Source organism: Erinaceus europaeus, chromosome 14 (genome assembly GCF_950295315.1).
Source record: "Erinaceus europaeus chromosome 14, mEriEur2.1, whole genome shotgun sequence".
NCBI classification, from domain to species: domain Eukaryota; kingdom Metazoa; phylum Chordata; class Mammalia; order Eulipotyphla; family Erinaceidae; genus Erinaceus; species Erinaceus europaeus.
The window spans coordinates 55,816,581-55,836,382 of record NC_080175.1 but is presented as its reverse complement, the minus strand read 5'-3'; the positions used below and the strand labels follow the sequence as shown (position 1 = coordinate 55,836,382).

Below are 19,802 nucleotides of genomic sequence, written 5' to 3'. Positions count from 1 at the left end.
TAAACCAGAGCTGTGCAGTGCTCTGGTGTTTCTCTCTGTCTTTCTCTGCATCTCTCTCTCTCTCAAAAATAATAAATAAATAAAATACTTAAGAAAATAAAGATCTATTTGTAAAAAAAAAAAAGAATGCATCTTGACTTTTCTATAACATGATTATCTAAATTTTTTAAAATAGTTTCATAATCAGGGATCAGGTTGTAACACAGTGGGTTAAGCGCATGTGGCAAGTGCAAGGACTGGCATAAGGATCCCAGTTCAAGCCCCGAGCTCCCCATCTATAGGGGAGTCACTTCACAGGTGGTGAATCAGGTCTGCAGGTGTCTATCTTTCTCTTCCCCTCTCTGTCTTCCCCTCCTCTCTCCATTTCTCTCTGTCCTCTGTCCTATTCAACAACAATGGCATCAATAACAACAACAAAAATAAAAAACAAGGGCAACAAAAGGGAAAATAAATAAATATTTTTAAAAAGTTTCATAATCATCAACTGTGAAAAGATAAAGGAGGTGCTATTAAGGAGCAAGAAAAATGGCTAAAGAAAATACTTTTCCCAACAAGACAGCAAGGCACAGGAAAGGAGGAGAAAGTTGAAATCAGTCATTATGTCTATGAATTCAAAGGTTTACATGTAAAGGACTTACAGTTTTTCTACTAAGTTGACCACAATAAGCTTGCTAACAACTGAACAGGCGAACACATTGGAATGGGGAAATATAATAAAGATAATGCCTCTTACTATCTCATAAAAGAATGAACACATAAATCAAAATAATGGATACTTAGCATGAAGAAAAGACAGTTCTTAAAGTGGTTATAGCTGAATGCATGAAAATTTGCTACTTTTTCCCCTATGGGTAGGCAAGGGGTAGGGAGAGGTGGAGGAGGGAAGGGAGAGGAGGACGAAAGGGAGGGAGAAGGAGAGGGAGAGTTAGGGGGGGAAGAAGGGAGAGAGAGGAAGAGAGATAGGGAGAGAAAGAGATAGGGAGAGAGGGGGAAGAAAACGAGGGAGGGAGAGGAAAGGAGGAAAAAAGAGAAGTGAGTGAGAGTGAAAGAAAGAAAACCATTCTTTTAACTTTGATTACTTCAGTTGCAGAATCTATATCAAGTTAAAATTCCCGGGGCTTTGGATCTGCAAGCTCCAGCTAGAAAGAATTAATGCACATCTGTACCCCTAAAAGTGGGACATTTGTCCAAGTACCTACCACACATGAAACAAAGAGTTACCTTGCCTTTTAAAAACAGTTTGAGTCTGAGCCATCTGTGAGCTACCACATCCTCTCACTACAATCTGCACAGTGTTTCACTCTACTTCCATTTTGAACCCTTGAAATTGATGTCACTCTCCTAAAGAGTGTTGAGAGAAAGCCACAGTCCTCAAGGAAGAAAGACCTGACTTGGTCCTTTTGGTCGCAAGTGTCATAATTCTTTTCCTATATGCTGTTTTTCCCCCACCCCTTTAGATTACAGAGCTCTGTTGAACAATCCTGGATCCAAATGTCAGCAAAGGCACAATCACAGAGACCACCCAGGCTTGCTCTACAGAGCTCTGTAATCTGAAGGGGGGGGGGGATACTGCATATGGGAAAAGAACAGAAAGGAAGATCCAAATATTCATCACTTGAGAAATGAACTAACTAGTTTTCTTGAATATACAGATACAAGTTTTTGTCTGTTTGTTGTTTTGGTTTTTACTAGAGCACTGCCCTGCTCTGTCTTAGGGTGGTGATGGGGATTGAACTTAAACCTCAAAGCCGTAGGCACTAAAGTCATTTTGCAGAACCATTATGTTGTCTCTGCAGCCCTTCTACTGATTTGCTTATAAAACAGCAAAGGGATCAGAGGTAGGAAACACCTGCCAGCAGTTCATTTGTGCAAGTCAATTGGTCTTTTGCCATTATGAAGAGCTGCAGTACAGTCAGAGGCAGAAGATTATGCCAAATATCTTAGAATATAGTCATGTTTTTTTCCTTACAATAGGAAAGGGGAGTGACCCATGAGTGCTTTGTGACAACTACTTCTCAGGTGCTAAGCTGGCAAGAGCTGTCTGACTGCTTAAAAAGAAAAATACATAAATCTGTGAAGAGTAGGGTGTGTGTGTGCTAGTCTTCTCTGAGCTGTCTTGAGAGCATATTTTCAATCAATAAAAGCTGGAAAGTTTTGTGACCTGAAAACACATTATGATAAGTACCATGTCGGATCAGGGGGTGGCTCACCCAGTTGAGCACACACATTCTCATGCATGAGGACCCAGGTTGAAACCCCCAGGCCCCATCTGCAAGGGGAAAACTTCATAAGCTCTGAAGCAGTGCTGCAGGTTGGTCTCTCTCTCTCTCTCTCTCTCTCTCTCTCTGTCTCTCTCCTACCTCTATCTGTCTCTGTTTACAAAAGAAAGAAAATGGGAAAATATGACTGTCAAGAGCTGTGGATTCATCCTACAATCAAGCACCGGCGATAACCCTGGTGGCAAAAAAAAAAAGAAAGTAAAGTATAAATAAATATAAAAAACAAATTATAAAAAATGGGAGTAGGGCGGTGGCACAGCGGGTTAAGTGCACGTGGTGCAAAGCGCAAGGACCACATAAGGATCCCGATTTGAGCCCCCCCATCCCTACCTGCAGGGGAGTCGTTTCACAAGTGGTGAAGCAGGTCTGCAGGTGTCTTTGTCTCCCTCCTCTGTCTTCCCTTCCTCTCTCTAGCTCACTCTGTCCTATCCAACAACAAGGACATTGATAACCACAACAATGTTAAACAAGAAGGGCAACAAAAGGGGAAATAAATAAGTACAAAAATTTTTTTTTAAAAAAGGAAAGTACCATCTTATTTATGCATGAAAAAATGACGGACAAAAGTGATTCAGGAGAATTTTAAGAACCCTCAAACTCCTATTAGATTCTAGGGTACATGCACATATACTTGATGGTGCTATATTTTTAAAAAGAAGTGTACTTACTAAGCAGAACCTGGACTAGAGTCGGTGTATTGCACCAAAGTAAAAGACTCTGGAGGAAAGTACAGGTCCTGGAAAAGGATAACAGAGGACCTAGTGGGGGTTGTATTGTTATGTGGAAAACAGAGAAATGTTATACATGTATAAACTATTGTATTTACTGTCGAATGCAAAACATTAATCCCCCAATAAAGGGGAAAAAAAGAAGTGTACTTATTTTGTCCCTTTGCAAATTCTCTTTTCTTCACAAAGTCATTATTAAATTGAAGTCTATCTTTAAATCAAGGGGTCAAAAGTAGAGAAATAAGGATGACAAAGAGGTCTGCATCTGTAACTGCAATCTGTGTGATATGAAATAAATGACTTAGACCTTTCATCTTTTTCTGGTTATTTATTTATTTATTTATTTATTTACTTACTTACTTATTTATTTATGCTTCTTCCTCCAGCTATCTAACCCACTATGGCCTTTTTCCCTACTCTTTAGTTTTCAACATGATGCATCTTTAATGGTTTACAGTCAATAATAAAATATAGTAGTTGGCACATGTGTAGTATTTCTTAGTTTTCCACATAACACTCTAACCCCCACCCAGGTCCTCCTTCTGCCATCATATTCCAGGACCTAAACACCCCCCGCCCCAGCCCAGAGTCCTTTATTTTGGCGCAATACACCAAATCCAGCCCAAGTTCTGCTTTATGTTTTCCCTTCTGTTCTTATTTCTCAATTCCCACATGATACATCTTTATTCTCTTTCTTTTTTTCCTGGCTGCACTAAATCAAGCAAGGAAGAAAGCTCATCAGGAATCTCTTTATAATTAAGGAGGGAAACATCTAGATAAGAGTACTTTGGAAAATACAAAATGATATTTGGACTGGGTGTGGCGCACTGCACTAACGCAAAGGACTCTGGGGAAAGGTAACCATGAAGAGGCTTTGGGTCCTGGTGCAGGAAAGGACCAAAGTCAGAGGTAAGAGTGTTTTGTGGGAGTCCAGCGGTAGCACAGCAAGTTAAGTGCAGGTGGTGCAAAGCCCAAGGACAGGCGTAAGGATTCCGGTTCGAGCCCCTGGCTCCCCACCTGCTGGGGTGTCGCTTCACAAGTGGTGAAGCAGATCTGCAGGTGTTTGTCTTTCCCCCTCTCTTTCCTTTCTCTCTCCATTTCTCTCTGTCCTATCCAACAATAATGGCATCAATAACAACAATAATAACTACAACAATAAAACAACAAGGGCAACAAAAGGGAACAGGTAAATAAATATAAAAATATTTTTTTAAAAAGAGTGTTTTGTAGACACCTGTCATGGGAAGATGAAAAATCTTACCCATGTGTCAACACTGTATTGCAAGCCATAAGTTCCCGACAGAGAATGAAAAGTGTGTGTGTTGGGGGTGCTTTGGTCTTTGTTACTATGTGTTTGAACTACTCAGCTTCAAAAGGAGTAGAAGTAGTGGGCTGTCAGAAAAGTCATGACACTCCTTTGTATAGAAAAACATAGAAAATAGCGTCACAACTTCCTAACAACCCCATAGATAAAGAAGATGAACAGATGAACAATGTCTAAGGGGCTCCTTTCTCTTTGACAGTGCTGAGACTTCCAAGGGCTACTGAGTTTGTCCCGTGGCTTCCTGGGTCAGAAAATCATCTATCTTTTTCTGTTTCTTTTGCTTCCGCCTCCAGCTATCTAACCCACTGTGGCCTTTTCTCCTACTCTTTAGTTTTCTGCAAGATACACCTTTTTTTTGGGGGGGTGGATTAATGGTTTACAGTCGACAGTAAAACACAGTAGTTGGTACATGTGTAGCTTTTCTCAGTTTTCCGAACAACACACTAACCTTCCACCTAGGTCCTTCTCCACCATCATGTTCCAGGAAACACCCCCTCGTCCTCCACGCCACAGAGTCCTATACTTTGGTGAAACACACCAACTCCAGTCCAAGTTCTGCTTTGTGTTTTCCCCTTCTGTTCTTATTTCTTGATGTCAACATGATACATCTTTATGCTCTGGAGTCATTAGATCTTCAAGAATATTTTACAACAAGTTAATCTTTTGTTTTTTGTTTGTTTGTTTTTCTTGTTTGCTTTTGCACATTTAGTGAGTGGAGAGCTTCCAGGTAAGCAATTTTTCATTCTTTTTATTTCAGATAGAAAGAAGAGAGACACTGTACCACCAGAACTTCCCCTAGTACTGTGATATCTGCATGTGGTGCCAGGGTTCAAAGTGCAGTCACATGAATAGCAAGGCCCAACCAGGTGAGCTATCTTCTGATGCCCTTGAAACTGCAGTCACACCCAGCTAAGTATACACATTACCATGTGCAAGGACCTGGGTTCAGGCCCCTATCCCCCCACTTGCAAGGGGGAAGCATCACACGTGGTAAAGCAGTGCTGCAGGCATGTCTATTTCTCTCTCCCTATCTCCTCCTTTTTAATCTCTCTTTGTCTCCATTCAAAAAGGAAAGATTGAAAAAAAGGGGAGGGGATATAAAAAATACCTGCCAGGTGCAATGGATTTTCATAAGGCACCAAACTCCAGCAATAACACTGGTGGAAATTCAAAGAATAAACAAATTTGGGCTAGGGAGATAATATAAAAGTTATGCAAAGAGACTTTCATGCCTGAGGCATCAAATGTTGCAGGTTCAATCCTTAGCATGTCCGTAAGTTAGAGTTCAGTATTCTGGTAAAAGAAAATGATAGTAATAAAATGAATACATAAATGAATTTTTTAAAGTTGAAATGAGCTAGGAAGAGAAATTTTAAAAAAACCAACAAGATTTGTCCAATGGAATTTTCTGTAACAATGGAAACACTCCAGATATACCTATAATTACCAAGTAAGCCAGTCCTTTGGTCCTGGTGGCTACTGAGTGCTTATGATGTAGCCAGGGCAGCAGAGAAATGGGGATTTTAATTGTACTTGCTTTCAACTAATTGAACAGCTAGTATGGCTTGGTCTACAATGCCGGGCTAGACGTAGGCTGCATAGTAGCTCCCATAAGGGCTCCACAGAATGTGTCTCTTTACAGGGCATTTTATTTCACAGTATACACTCCCTTGGGGACAGGAAGTGGTGCACCTGGTTAAGTGCACACATTACAGTGCTCAAGGACTCAGGTTCAAGCCCTGGGTTCCCACCTGCAAGAGGGAAGCTTAAGGAGTGGTGAAGCAGGGTTGTAGGTGTCTCTCTGTCTCTATCCCCTTCTATCTCCCCTGTCCCTTCAATTTCTCTCTGTCTCTATCTAATAATAAATAAAAAACATAATTTAAAAAAAATTTATACTTATTTATTCCCTTGTGTTACCCTTGTTTTCTTTTGTTGTTGTAGTAGTAGTTATTGTTGTTGTTATTGATGTCATTGTTGTTGGATAGGACAGAAAGAAATTGAGAGAGGAGGGGAAGACAGAGAGGGGGAGAGAAAGACAGACACCTGCAGACCTGCTTCATCACCTGTGAAGCGACTCCCCTGCAGGTGGGGAGCCTCGGGCTCAAACACGGATCTTTACGCCGGTCCTTGCGCTTTGCGCCACGTGCGCTTAACCCGCTGTGCTACTACCTGACTCTTCCCGAAATATTTTTTAATTACACCATACCCCCTTTCTCCAGGAGATCTCAACAGAGAGATAATGATAGAGAGAGAAAGAGAGACTTACCCACCTGCAATTCAACAAAGCTAGAGGTGAAAGCATGGAAGGCAGTGGAAATGAAAGCCAATGTCAAACAAAGCCAGTCAGCTGGCAGGTTTCCAGGCCTGCTGGCAGTGTGGGGCTAGCCATAGAATCCCCTGAATAATTCCCTTTGGCACAGTGAGGAAAATGTGTGCTTGCCAGGGAATGATTCCCTTTGGAATCTGGTCAGGAGAGTTAAACAACTGCCACACATGAGGCAAAATCTAGGGAGCAGTTCCTGAGACAATAGTTAAAAAGTCACCATCAATCAAGACCATGTGTGGCCCAAGGCCATTTAGGAGGGAGGGAGCCATGCTGCATGATTGGGTTTACCCCTTCATGGTTTTTTGTCTGTTAGGTTTTTTTGTTGTTGTTGCTGTTTGTTTGTTTTGTTTTTTCTTACCAGAGCACTGCTCAACTCTGGTTTATGGTGGTATGGGGGATTGAACCTGAATCTTCCATGCTTCAGGCATGAGTCTCTTTGCATAACCATTATGCTATCTACCCCTGTGCTAGCCATTCATGTTTTGAAAAATACCTCCAAATGGCTCTTTTTCCTCTTACACTGTGAGCTTCACTGTTTACAAGATTCTAGAATATTCCTGATGGAAACATCTGATCCACCTCTGATTATGCAAGTAAAGAAATTGAGTTATTTGTATGGAACAACTTCTTGTACTAAAAATTAACTCTCTTTTCAGTCACCAGGTTCCAGATGCCATCAGGATGCCGGCCAGACTTCCCTGGATTGAAGACCCCACCAATGTGTCCTGGAGCTCAGCTTCCCCAGAGCCCCACCCTACTAGGGAAAGAGAGAGGCAGACTGGGAGTATGGACCGACCAGTCAACGCCCATGTTCAGCGGGGAAGCAATTACAGAAGCCAGACCTTCCACCTTCTGCAACCCTCAATGACCCTGGGTCCATGCTCCCAGAGGGATAGAGAATAGGAAAGCTATCAGGGGAGGGGGTGGGATATGGAGATTGGGTGGTGGGAATTGTGTGGAGTTGTACCCCTCCTACCCTATGGTTTTGTTAATTAATCCTTTCTTAAAAAAAAAAAAAAATTAAAAAAGGTGTTTCATGACCTAGTGTAGATGACAGAAAAACAAACAAAATACCTTTGGGCTGGGGAGAAAGCATAGTGGTTATGCAAAATCCTCTCATACCTAAGGCTCAGATGTTCCAAATTCAAACCCTAGCACCATAAACTTCATTAAGTTGAGCACTGTCCCAGAGGGATAAGAAAAAAAATCTTTTTAATCATTAATTAATTCATTCAAAAATTACTTATCCTTGCCAACCTCAGAGGCAATCCTGTGCTCATAACTCTAGATGCAGAGAACAGGGTAACACAACAGACAGAAACTCAAGGTCTTTTCCTTTATGTGTTAGGCGCACATTGTTCTTTTTATTATTATTATTATTTTAGTGAGACAGAGACACTCACAAATGAAAAATCGAGAGAAAGAAACTAGAACACCGCTCATTTCTGCTTGGTGCTGAAGACTGAGTCCAGAACCTTGAAGCCTTGGGCATAACCATTATGGTATTTCCCTGGCCCCAAGTCTATGTGTTTGTTCCTAGCTTTTAAGTAGAAGTAGCCATGTGTTTGTTCCTAGCTTTTAAGTATCAGCTGTTTTGATTTTCCAGCATTGAAATGTTGCTTGTGCAATACAGATTTTGAAAGCTGGCCATGCAAAAATGACTCAAGTCATGAGTCCCTGGGAACATACCTAAAATGGACTTCCTCACTTCTTTTTTTTAATATTCTTTTTTTTTTCAATTTTCCTTTTTTGCCCTTGTTGTTTTTATTGTTGCTGTAGTTATCATTGTTATTGTTACTGATATTGTCGCTTCTAGACAGGACAGAGAGAAATGGAGAGAAAAGGGAAAGACAGAGAGGGGGAGAAAAAGATAGACACCTGCAGACCTGCTTTACCACCTGTGAAGCGACTCCCCTGTAGGTGGGGAGCCGGGAGCTCAAACCTGGATGGTTACGTGGGTCCGCCATGTGACTTCCTCACTTCTTTCCATCTTCAGACCCATAGTTTCATCTGCTCTACTCCTACCTTTTGGTTCCTGTTCATTAATCATTAATTATTAATCATTAATTCATTAATTCATCATTCATTAATCATTAATTCATTAATCATTAATTTGTCCTGCTTTATGTCTTACCACCTTGCGGCCACCAAATTGCAGATGCTACTGTGATTCCATCCTGACTTCCCTGGACAAATGACCTTATCAATATATCCTATAACCTCCCCTCTCCAGAGCCCTCCCCAACTAGGGAAAGATATAAACAGGCTAGGGGTATGGATCCACCTACCAATGTCCATGTTTAATGGAGAAGCAATTACAGTAGCCAGACCTTACACCTTCTGCACTCCATAAAGAATTATGGTCCATACTCCAGGAGGAGGAGAAATGTTAAGGGAAGATGACCAGAGGGTTCTGAGTTCTGACTCCATCAGGACCCAAAAGAAAATAGGAAAACAGGAAGATATTCGAAAATAGGAATAGGTGTAGGTGTGACTTAGAAAGGAAGAAGAGACAGAACCATAGGAAAAAATGGGCAAAAATATATGGATAGACAGATAATTATAGAAATAACAGTCGGGGGTTGGGTGGTAGTACAGTGGGTTAGGCGCACGTGGCGCAAAGCACAAGGACCTACGTAAGGATCCCAGTTTGAGCTCCCAGCTCCCCACCTGCAGGGGAGTCGCTTCACAGGCGGTGAAGCAGGTCTGCAGGTGTCTATCTTTCTTTCCCCCTCTCTGTTTTACCCTCCTCTCTTCATTTCTCTCGGTCCTATCCAACAACGAACGACATCAACAACAATAAGAACCGCAACAAGGCTACAACAACAAGGGCAACAAAAGGAGAAAAAAAATGGCCTCCAAGAGCAGTGGATTCATGATGCAGGCACTGAAACCCAGCAATAACCCTGGAGGCAAAAAAAAAAAAAAAAAAGAAAAAGAAAAAACAGTCAACCTATATCTGTGACCTTAGGAGAACTACTGCAGTTTCCAATGGAGAGGATGGGAACAGAACTCTGGTGGTGGGAACAGTACAGAATTATACCCCCTATTATATCATAATTTTGTAAATCAATATTAAATCACTAATAACATTAAGAAATCATGAAGGGATATTCACACACACACACACACACACACCCCACTTGGCTGTGTTCCTGGGAATCTACAAACACCCCCAATGTGAGAAGGTTGTTTTACAGTGATTTTTGCAAAGGGAGAAGCTGTAGCCTGACTCACTCTTAGTTCATTCATTGTCATTAGAATACCTCCTTAGGGGTCAGGAGATGCAGTAAAAAAATAAATAAATAAATAACATAAAAGAGAGTAGTTATTTAGCACACAGACCTAAGGAAATTCTCACTATAAGACTTCTAGGGCATTTCAGGTGGTGATACACTCAGTTCAAGTCCCCCGGACCCCACTGGCAGGGGGTAAGCTTCATGAGGAGTGAAGAAGGGTTGCAGGATTCTCTCTCTTCCTCCCCTCTTGATTTCTGTCTCTATCTAATAATAAATAAATAAAATAAGCTTTATGGGGCATTCAACACTAGGTATCTATTCCTCTTGAGAGCACACAGTAATAACTATAACCATTGTTAATTGTGCTATCATGGTATCCTAACAGAGGACAGTTTAATGTAAGTCTATTGGTCTTATGCCCTAAAGTATCTCAGACTTAGTTGTCATTGGGTGATACGCACCACATTTCCACCTTTCTTTTCATTCAATAACTTTATTTGGGATTCTCTCCACTCACTAGATAGTCAACTCACAAAGCTGCTGTTATTTTGCTCCTCTAGCTTCCAACTTTTGTCTTCTTTCAGGAGGTGCCTTATGAGGATTGGAGGAGAGCCCTCCATCACCAGTGTCCTGGGGAGGTGTGTTTACTCTAGGCTCTGTGGAGACCACATACAATTCATTTCTGCTACTGGCTAATTATTACAATATGTCTGAGACCTGTTTGCTCTTTTGAATAAGATGATTCAAGCACTATGGGACACTGAGACAAAGGGGGAATAAGGAAGGACATGAATGCTGGGTTGAATCTTGTGCAGTTGCCATCTTTGCAAATTAAGAAGTCAAAAATGGGGGGTCGGGTGGTGAAGCACTGGTTTAAGTGCACATGTCCAAAGTGCAAGGATCAGTGCAGGGATCCAGATTCCAGCCTGGCTCCCCACCTCACAAGCAGTGAAGCAGGTCTGCAGGTGTCTTTCTCTCCACTCTCTATCTTCCTCTCCTCTCTCAATTTCTTTCTGTCCTATCCAGTAACAACAACAACAAAATGGAACAATGGCTGCCAGAAGCAGTGTTTTTTGAAATGCTGGCAGCGAGCCTGAACGATAACACTGCAGGCAAAAAAAAAAAAAAAAAGTCAAAGATGGCGACTTCATAGGCTTTGACCCACAACTTCAGAGAACTTACTTTGTAAGACTGGAGTTTAGAACTGCTATATCCTTACTGTGCTTCCACCTTGTGTTTGGACAATGGTGTTCAGGTTCTAAAGTCTCAGCAGCTCATATGTATTTTTTAATGCACAATAGTTTTGACATCTGAAAAAAATTATATCATGATTTCCTTTCATGGCCCTTGTCACATTGTGACAGAAATTGTAGAAAATGATAGAAGGAACTTAGACTCAAAACACCAACCTCAACTAAGTGGTTCTTTTTAAAAAAGAAATATTTTCTTTATTCATTTTTTGATAGAGGGTGACCAACAGAGAAATGCAGAGGGAGAGACAGATAGGAGAGACATGTACAGTACTATTTCACTGCTTGTGAAGTTTCTTCCCTGTAGGAGGTGACCAGGGGCTTGTACCTGGGTCCTTGTGCATGGTCAATGTTTGCTGTATTGGATGCACCACCACCAGGCCCCAATTAAGTATTTTCCTTTAAAAAGGTGAGGGAGAGAGAGAGAGAGAGAGGGAGAGAGAACACTGGTGGCTAGCTATACCAGTTTTACCTTGGGGAAATTAAGTTATAGTCTTGTGCCAGACTATATAGGCTGTAGAGAAAGTGAAAGTGAAAAGGAATGTGTAAGAAAATTTATGACTTTTATAATACCATTTATACACATAAGGCTGCTCTGATAGTACCCAACTTGTTCTCAGTACTACCTGTAAATACCCACCTATGAACCCAATTTACAAGCCTGTCACACACATGCCAGTAGGGGATTTCTAAAAGAAACCTTGGTTTCCTCTTCCTGTTTATCTCTGCGGAGGACAGAAAAAGCAGCTTGTGCTTTTTTATTGCAGAGTGTGGGCAAGGAAGTATGACATAAAAGTAACATAAAAGTCTTCTAGTTGCATTTCTCTGTTATTTTTCACAACAACATTTACAAGGAAGTAACAGCATTTAGAAGGGAGTTGCAGGATGAAAATAAAGGAAATCAGGCAACAAATGTAGTGCTGCAGAGAGAGAGAGAGACTGCCATTTCACATCAATACATGTAATGCCAAGTCATTAGGCTGTATACCCTCAACTCTGTTACAGCTCGATAAAGCTCAAGAAAGAAAAAGCTCTAGCTATTGAGCTCAGGCAAAAATTACTTGGAACAAACCTAAAACAGACTTCCTAGCTTCTTTCCACTTTCATTTGCTCTACTTCTACCTTAGGGTTCCTGTTTATTGAAAACTTTGCTTTATATCTGACTGCCTTTCAGCCATCAAGTTGCAGGTGCTACCATGATACCATTCTGACCTCCCTGGGCAGATGACCTCACCAGTATGTCCTGAACCTCACCTCTCCAGAGCTCTGCCCCAACAGGGAAAGACAGAAACAGGCAGGGGTATGTCCAGCAGCGAAGGAACTACAGAAGCCAGATCTCCCACATGCACCCCATAAAGACTTTTGGTCCATACTCCCAGAAAGATAAAAGAATAGGGAAATTTCCAATGGAGGGTGTGAGACACAGAATTTCAGTGGTGGGAACTGTGTGTAACTGTTTTGTTATCTTACAATCTTGTTAATCATTATTAAATCACTAATAAAAAAAGAAAGAAAGAAAAGCTAATGGAGATAGTGCATTTTTTTTCTCCACAAGTCAAAGTTAACTTACTCTAAATCGTAATCAATCACACTTATTTTCAGGGACTTGCAGATAGGGGACTTAACCTTTCTCTTCTGGATGTCTTCCAAGATTAGCAGTCCTCATGGGCTTTCCCTAGGTGGGATGGGCCAACTGGGAGCAAAGAGCCCCACTGTTACCGCCTGTGATGCATCTTCAAGGCACTTGTGTCTCCTCCCCAGTTAACCACTGTAGGATCTGATGGAATGCAGGTTAACCTTGTTAAAACTGTTTGTGTAGGGGCTGCTTCTATCAAAAGTTCAGGTCACTTGTATGAGAAAAAATTCAGTGGATACTTCTTAAAAATATTTACTGACATATCTATTTCTTTCCTTTTCTTTCTTTGTCTCTTTTCTGTCTGTTTTCATTTGATGGGACAGATAGGAATTGAGAGAGGAGGGGAGGATAGAAAGGGAGAGAGAAAGAGAGACACCTGCAAACCTGCTTCACTGCTCCTCAAGCTTTCCCCCTGCAGGTGGGGAGCAGGGGCTCAAACCTGGGTCCCTGAGCACGGTAATGTGTTTGTTTAATCAGGCGTGCTGCTACCTGGCTCCCTATTTTTTATTTATATAGGAGAGAGGGAGAGCCAGAGCATCACTCCTAATGTCTGAGAATCCAACGATTTATGGCACCAAGCTATATGTCAGTGAAGCTCATTATGGAAATGAGAAAGGTCTATATGCAAATTAGAGCAAAATGAAAGCATTCTCTATACTTAAAATATCATTTAAAAATACAGATAATTAGCTCCAGAAAAAAAAAATGAATGAAATTGCCATGAAGCTCATAGATTTTACATAGGAGCTGATCTACAGATGTGTATTTAAGGATTATTGCTGTATACTCCTTACAAGAAAAAAATTGCTTGAGTATCAAAACTGAACTTGAGATAATTGCAGGAGAGCCTATGACTTTAATAGCATGAGATGTGCTGGCCTCTTCCTCACTCTTACTATTACTAAGGGCTGCATGTGGGTGGTTATGAGCTTGGGTTGGGAAAATTGTCAGTGAACTCTAGAACTTTAAAGAAATATCAAGAACCTGAAAGAAATATCTAATTTTGAGTTTAAAAAAATTCTCATAAAATATAAATTTTTACCTTGAATTTTCCCCAGGGGCCAATTAATTCATAAAAATGTAGAGTTGAAATAAATAATGGACTAAACATCTTGTATTGGTCCTTTTAACAAAACCAGAAAGAAAGCCTGCTTTTGTAGATGAAATTAAATGTTAGTAAATTTAAGATGTTTTCTTATGTTTACAAAATTTACTAAGAAGTGGCAAAAAAGATGTACACTTTTGTCTGACACTTTCAAATTCCATTTTATTTCTTTATTCAAAATATTGAGGGAGAGGGAAAGAACCAGAACAGCAGTCTGGCACATGCAATGCTGGAAACAGACTCAAGATCTCATGCTTTAGAGTCCAATGTTTTATTCACTGTGTCACCTCCAAGTCATAACCCCTGCTACTTCTACAATGCTATGCTTACACAATTGGCTGGGCTTGCAGTTCATGCTTTGTATGAAATGCAGTGATTCCTTCTACAATACCCACTCTGCAAAATTAACTCTGCTTAAACTGTGTGTGTCTCCTCAAATTTACAGCCATCTTCACACACCTCAAGTGTGCACTTTGCCACTGAGTTACATCTCCCTGTCCATTTAAACTTTCAAATAAAAAAAAAAAAGGAAGGGGGCAGCTCTCGACAGGAGAGATAGTATGATGGTGATGCAAAAAGAGTCTCATGTCTGAGGTTCCTATAACTCAGGTTCAATCCCCTATTCTACTATAAGTCAGAGCTGAGCAGTGGTCTGGTGGAAAAAAGAAAGAAAGGGTAGGAGGGGGGCAGAGAGAGAGGAGAGAGAGAAAGGGAAAGAAAGGAAGGAAGGCAACCCCACCAATATGTCCTGGAGCTCTGCTTCCCCAGAGCCCCACCCTACTAGGGAAAGAGAGAGGCAGGCTGGGAGTATGGATTGACGCCCATGTTCATTGAGGCAGCAATTACAGAAGCCAGACCTTCCACCTTCTCCATCCCACAATGACCTTGGGTCCATACTCCCAGAGGGAAAAAGAATAGGAAAGCTATCAGGGGAGGGGATTAGGATACGGAGTTCTGGTGGTGGGTATTGTGTGGAGTTGTACCCCTCTTATCCAATGGTTTTGTTAATGTCTCCTATTTTTAATAAATAAAAAAATAAAAAAGAAAGGAAGGGAATAGGAAATGAGGGTTTCCGATAAAATATTAAAAGTAAAAAATTCAGAGCGTAAGAAAAGACATATATATATATATATATTTTCCTTTTCTTCCAGAAATAATAACACAATATGTATCCTGGCACACTGTTTTGCAATGTCATTTTTTTTTTCTCATTTGAAAACCTATCTTGGAATTCATTTGCTATATTACAAAAAGAGCTTCCTCATTGTTTTTTAAATCAGTTTTGCATTATGGTATGCTCCAATTTACTTAATTAACCTCCTATCAATGGAAATTTAGTTTATTGCAATCTTGTGCTATTACAAATAATGAGGCAATGAATACTTTTGGAAATACATCACTTCACAGGTGCTCAATTATCTCTGCAAGAATCAATTCCTCAGAGTCAAATCACTAGGTCAAAAGACTCAAGTATTTGGAATTCTGACAAATATTGCCAATTAAAAGTTCTACAGATATACTTAGGTATACTATAGAAGGAAAAAAGGGGATCTATAAATAAAAGGAAAATTGAAATTTTTCTGAGGTATAGACATCAAAAAAAAAGTTCATTTCCTATACAGTATTCCTTCTTCTTCCCCCCGCCCCACCCCCTCCATTTTATCGGGGGTTAATGGTTTACAGCACATTTCTTGACAAATGTATGCAATTTTGTATTTTTCCTTAGATAAGTTGTGCAAAACACTCTCATTCCCTTCCCCCCAATTTAGGTCCTTTCCCACCATCATGCACCAGGACCTAGCACATTCTCCACCTCCTCAGTCCCCACATCCCCTTCTTTCCTCAGAGCTCTTCGGTCTGGTCCAGTAAACCACTCTCTCTATTGAACTGAAAAAGGAGGAGCAAGACAGTGAAACCCACATGATGACTAAAAAAAAAAAAGCTGAGGATGTACATATACATATACATATATATATATATATGGATTATTTGTCTATAGTGAACAGCACATAATATAGTTGTTGGTATATGTATAACATTTCTCAGTTTTCTGCAAAATAGCCTCATCCCCAGCCGAGGTCCTCCTTCTCCATCATGCATCAAGCAGGTCTGACCTAAGTCCTTAACATCTAGGTGCCAGATAGTGGTGCACTTAGTTGAGTGCACACATCACAGTGCACAAGGACCCAAGTTCGAGCCCCTGGTCCCCACCTGCATGGGGGAAGCTTCACAAGTGGTGAAGCAGAGCTGCAGGTGTCTCTCTGTCTCCCTCCCTCTTTATCTCTCCCTCCTCAACTTCTCTCTATCTCTATCCAATAATAAATAAATTATTGCCCTTGAACTATCTGACAAAACATGAACATTGCTCAGACAGTATTAGAAGGGCACATGTGTATAACCTAGGTTAGATGAACTGACACAAACCACCCAAAAAGAAAATATTGGGGAATTTACCAGAATATACATCAGTTGTCCAGACAATTTTAATACAAACAAAGGCAAGTTGCTCTCTGGATGTAACTAACTTTTGTTGGGTAGTATGCCAGCTCCCCCTGGCTTCTGCTTAACTAAGTATCGGTATGCCTGTATGGGATTGGTTTGATCCCACTCAAAGCTGCGGTCTATTTACATAAATCACTAACTATGTACCACCCTCCCTCCAGGGCATTGGTGGTTCAGTGGTAGAATTCTCACCTGCTCCGCCCTCTCTCCTTGTCACACCCTGATTTTCACCAGTCACTTTTCTCTCCACCCTCTCTATGTCACATCCTGTTCACACCCTACATGGAAAGTATATATAAGGACAGCATTGTTCGTTTTAGTTTAGTTTTTAGTTTTAGCATAGCTTGGCTTAGATTGTGCTACGTCCTGCATGAATAAAGAGATACTGCGTACAGCTCAACCATGAGTCCTGGGTCGTCTGTCTCCCGTAAGTGAAGCTCAGCCTGACAACTTTGATATTACTGAAGTTAAAAAGACAAATAATAAGTTGCCATCAGTATTGTTTGTTTGTTTATGAGATAGAGCCTTGAACATGCCTGATTTCACCACTCTAAGGCACTTTTTCATTCCACTAGAGGGAGAAAGGGAGAAAGAGAGTGAAGGCCAGGTGGTGGCGCACTGGGTTGAGCACACACATTACAATGCACAAGGATCTGGGTTTGAGCCCCTGGTCTCTACCTGCGGGGGGGGGGGGGGGAAGCTTTGGAATTGGTGAAGCAGGTCTGCAGGTGTCTCTCTCTTTCCATTTTGCTCTTGATTTCTTGTTGCCTCTATTCAATAAATAAATAAGGATAATAAAAATAAAGAAGGAAAGAGAGAGAGAAAGGGAGGAAGAGAAAGAGAGAGGGGGAGGGAGTGAGAGAGAGAAAGAGAGAGAGAGAGAAACCAGAGCACCAGAGCTTCTTCCAGTGCTTAGTACTTTCACTAATAGTCCATGGCTCAAACTTGGGCAAGGCCTGCAGCCTACCCAGTGAGCTATTTCTCCTACTGTTGCTTTTGGGTTTAGCCCATCAGTATGATTTTATCCCCCAGTCTTCACTAATTCATTTTTTAAAAATTTATTTCTTTATTGGGGAATTAATGTTTTACATTCAACAGTAAATACAATAGTTTGTACATGCATAAGATTCCCCAGTTTCCCATTTAACAATACAACCCACACTATGTCATTTATCGTCCTTCATGGACCTGTATTCTCCCCACCCACCCACCCACCCCAGAGTCTTTTACTTGGGGGCAATATGCCAATTCCATTTCAGGTTCTACTTGTGTTTTCTTTTCTGATCTTGTTTTTTAACTTCTGCCTGAGAGTGAGATCATCCCATATTCATCCTTCTGTTTCTATCTTATTTCACTCAACATGATTTTTTCAAGGTCCACCCAAGATCGGCTGAAAACGGTGAAGTCACCATTTTTTACAGCTGAGTAGTATTCCATTGTGTATATATACAACTTGCTCAGTCACTCATCTGTTGTTGGACACCTGGGTTGCTTCCAGGTTTTGGCTATTACAAATTGTGCTGCGAAGAACATATGTGTACACAGATCTTTTTGGATGCATGTGTTGAGTTCCTTAGGATATATCCCCAGGAGAGGGATTGCAGGGTCATAGGGTAGGTCCATTTCTAGCCTTCTGAGAGTTCTCCAGACTGTTCTCCACAGAGGTTGGACCAACTGACATTCCCACCAGCAGTGCAGGAGGGTTCCTTTGACCCCACAACCTCTCCAACATTTGCTGCTGTTACCTTTTCTGATGTATGGCATTCTCACAGGAGTGAAGTGATATCTCATTGTTGTCTTTATTTGCATTTCTCTGACAATCAGAGACTTGGAGCATTTTTTCATGTGTTTCTCAGCCTTTTGGATCTCTTCTGTGGTGAATATTCTGTCCAAGTCTGTAGCTGAGGAGTTATTCTGATGCAGTCTCCGCCCCCCCCCCGGTTTTACTACACCCCGTGAAATCCTAGCAGTGCCCCCTTCAACCAATCCTGGCCCCACACGTCACCCCTGGTTGTCGCCCAATAAAAAGCCCCGTCACCCCCCCTCACTCTCTCTCTGGGCTCTCAGCCCCCGCTCTCTCTCAGATCGCCCCCTGCTCTCCCCCCGTGGTCAGGTAGTGGGAATGGCCATTGCTGGCTGGCCCCATGTGGTCTGAACCAAACCCCCACACCCATCCTATAATAAAGATTTGTGTACCCCTTTGCTGTGGACGTCCACTCTCTTCTCCGCGGTGCAGCCCGACACGAGACCGCCACAACAACACAAGTCCTCCCCCCATTTTTGGATGGGGTTATTTGCTGTCTTGTTGTTGAGTCTGGCAAGCTCTTTATATATGTTGGTTATTAAACTCTTATCTGATGTATGACATGTAAAGATTTTCTCCCATTCTGTGAGGGGTCTCTTGGTTTGGGTAGTGGTTTCTTTTGCTGTGAAGAAGCTTTTTAATTTGATGTAGTCCCATAGGTTTATACTTGCCTTAGTCTTCCTTGTAATTGGATTCGTTTAATTGAAAATGTCTTTAAAATTTATGCAGAAAAGAGTTCTGCCAATATTTTCCCCTAAGTATTTGATAGTTTGTGTCTAACATCCTAGTCCTTGATCCACTTGGAATTTAATTTTTGTATTTGGTGAAATACAGTGATTCAGTTTCATTCTTCTGCATGTTTCAACCCATTGTTTCCAACACCATTTGTTGAAGAGACTCTGCTTCCCCCATGTAATAGTCTGGGCCCCTTTGTCAAAGATTAGATGTCCATACGTGTGGGGCCTCATTTCTGGGCTCTTAATTCTATTCCACTGGTCAGTGTGTCTATTCATGTTCCAGTACCAAGCAGTTCTGATGACAATGGCCCTATAATACAGTTTGAGATCTGGGAGTATGATGCCTTCAGTTCTGTTCTTTTTTCTCAAGATTGTTTTGGCAATTCTAGGTCTTTTCTGGTTCCAGATAAACATTTGTAGCATTTGTTCTATTCTCCTAAAAAATGTGCTTGGGATCTTGATGGAGATAGCATTAAATTTGTAGATGGCTCTGGGTAATATATTCATTTTGATGATGTTAATTCTTCCAACCCATGAACATGGAATATCTTTCCACTTCTTTGTGTCTTTTTCAATTTCTTTGAGTAGTGACTCATAATTTTCAGTATATAAGTCTTTCACTTCTTTGGTTAGGTTTACTCCTAGATATTTTATTGTTTTTGTTGCTACAGTAAAAGGAATTGATTTCTGGATTTCAATTTCTTCTAACTTAGTGTTTGCATAGAGGAATGCCACTGACTTTTGAATGTTAACTTTGTAGCCTGACACCTTTCTGTATTTCCAAAAGCTTCTTGCTGGATTCCTTCGGTTTTTCCATGTATACTATCATGTCATCTGCAAATAAGGAGAGTTTGACTTCTTCTCTTCCAATC

General features: G+C 41.0%; 1 protein-coding gene across 4 annotated transcripts in view; it reads right to left on the bottom strand.

Moving 5' to 3' along the window:
• SERPINI1 (serpin family I member 1) overlaps positions 1 to 19,802 on the bottom strand; it is a 118,205-nt gene that overhangs the window by 51,228 nt on the left and 47,175 nt on the right. Inside the window, exon 2 of one of the 4 annotated variants that reach the window (XM_007522954.3) lies at positions 12,717 to 12,923. The exons of the other annotated variants lie outside the window; for them this stretch is intronic. The gene's annotated coding sequence lies outside the window, so the exon portion shown is untranslated. The remainder of the gene's footprint in view (positions 1 to 12,716; positions 12,924 to 19,802) is intronic. 4 annotated transcript variants of the gene reach the window in all.